The sequence below is a fragment of the Hippopotamus amphibius genome, chromosome 8 (genome assembly GCF_030028045.1).
Source record: "Hippopotamus amphibius kiboko isolate mHipAmp2 chromosome 8, mHipAmp2.hap2, whole genome shotgun sequence".
Classification (NCBI taxonomy): domain Eukaryota; kingdom Metazoa; phylum Chordata; class Mammalia; order Artiodactyla; family Hippopotamidae; genus Hippopotamus; species Hippopotamus amphibius.
In genome coordinates this window covers 80370288-80372732 of record NC_080193.1, presented here as the reverse complement: position 1 = coordinate 80372732, position 2445 = coordinate 80370288, and positions in this window count along the sequence as shown.

Here is a 2445-nt window from a genome sequence, read left to right as displayed (position 1 = left end):
GGGCTTCTCTTGTGACCACTCCCTCCCAGCCAAGAACAGCCACATGACAAATGTGGTCCTAAGGATGGAGTCTGGGATGGGAAGGAAAGTCAGAGGGTGGGGACCCTGGGGATAAATCCTCAAGGCTGAGAGTAACTAAGGGTGCTGGGTAGCCAGAGTCATTAGAGGCTCAGGACTCTTGGAGGTGGGAAAAGAAATGGAAACAGAGCCAGATGGTTGCCTTGTCATCTTAGAACTTGGGGAGACTTGTTCTCACATCCCCTCCTCAATTGCTATCTTCTGAATTCCAAGGAGCAGGGAAGGAAGACCTCCTTTGGAAGTCTTATCTGACGTGGTTACTCATCTCATGCCTCCTTTGCTAATTTCATTCCATTTATGTCCGTTCAACCTGTTTAAACATCTATTTTCTATCAGGCTCTGTGTAGAGTGACAAGAAAAGACTCCAAGTGAGCCTTGTGGGGTTGGTGCCAGAATGTCCTTCTGGAAGACAGTCCCCAGGGGCTCAGCTTCCCTCAGGCTCAGCCCCACTGCCTGGCCCAGCTGGGAGCTCCCTCCTCCTTTTCTCACCTTGCTGCTAAACCAACCATGGTGGGTCAAGCAGCTGGAGTCCACAGAAGAAGCCAGGGGGAGCTATGGGAAATTAACAGAAGGGGTATTTGGGGACACATTTTATCATGTATATGGACTCTTTCAGGGAACACTAAGGGGGTGCTTGAAAGTTGCCCATTTTGACTATTTTGATTCTGATGCTCATAGACTCATGTGACAACCAAAGGCTGATCTTGTCGTTTGCAGAGGCTGATCTCAGATGTCCATGGTGCTGGTCATGCCTAGAGCTGAACTTTGTGGTCTGGCTCTGGGAGACCTGAGCTGGAGGATACAGATGCTTAGTGAGTGTGATACCTCGATGGAAAGCACACATGAACTACAGAGCTAGTGGGCAAAGGAACGAGTGGGTCCCAAGGCCTCCATTATGTTGCCTTTTGGAGTAATTCTCAGTAATGAGGCCAGGACAATCATGATCAGCCGGCAGTAGAAGGAGATTCTATGAGGAGACAAAGGGTGACCATCATAAACGACGGGCCGAAAAGTGACCCTGCTCCTAAGTGACTGCAGGACCACGCAGGGTCTGTACAAATATTGATGCACTCAGATTTCTGCTGCTAAGACTCTATCCAAGGAGAGCTCTGGGGAGAGTTTAATGTATGACATTGAGGTACGAAGACTGTGGATGTGCCCCTAACCCCTCACTTCTTGATAAACACACAGATTAATCACTCGTTAGTCTATCTACACCTATGGCAAATAATTTATCTAGTTATTGATTCATTTCTGCCTTTGCACATACAATATCTGTCTTATCTATTGGGGTCAAACACATTTCTCCTGATAGAAAGACTGTTTAGAGACCGGAAAGAGAAAAGCAATGGCTCTTTGAGGTTGATTTAATGTAATTTATTAAGATAACAGTTGCTTTGTGTATACAGAGATGCCAAGGCAATAGTAAAAACAGGACACACATAAACACAAAGTTAGAGGCATTTCAAGAATGTAGAACATCAACTATCTTGACTCAATTTTGTTGAGAACATGATTTGAACAATAATTGACAGAGAAGACGGCACATTTATTATTTTGTTTGATGTTTATTAAATGCAGGCAGGAGTATAGAAACTCCAGAAACTCCAATGAACTGGTGATAAGGATCTGGTCATGCTTGTGATTTACAAGTCAAAGAGGAACAGACAGAAGGGGAGGGGGAAGTCTTACCTACAGCTTGGCTCCCTCAGCACCTGCCCGGAGGCTGGGCCAGCCCACCTAACAGCAGCATTGCTTCTTGCAGCAGCCCTTCTGCTGGCAACAGCCCTTCCCACAGCCATAGCCACACGAGTTGCAGCTATAGGTGCGGCGGCAGCAGCAGACCATGGGGACACTGCAGCAGCCCCCACAGCAGCCGTAGCAGCAGGGGCAGCAGCTGGTGCAGCAGCCGACCCGGTAGCGTCTGCATGTTGGGCGGCTGCCACAGCTGCCACCACAGCCACCACAACTTCCACAACCACAGCAGCCCATGGTGTCGGTAGAGAGGACTCAGGAGAGGGGAGGAGGGAGACTCAGGTGGTGAGGGAGCTCTGATGCCACCTTCTGCTGGGGGAGGCCTTTTATACCAACTCTGAGGACAGGAGAGGGAAGACACATGACCACTTCCCTGTTGCTATTTGGCTTGATTTACATGGAAGAATCCATCATCTATTATTTACTTCCCTTTCAGATATCTTTGTCTTCACCACATTTTCAGTTTTGTTTATTTTTTTTCCGTAAAACTATATCCCAATGCAATTTGGAAAGGCCTAAAAGTTCTAGGGAAGCGTGCTGGGAGCCAGGCTGTGAACAGGAATGGGCAGACTTCTCCATCATCCCATGATGCCCAGGGAACATCACTGGGTG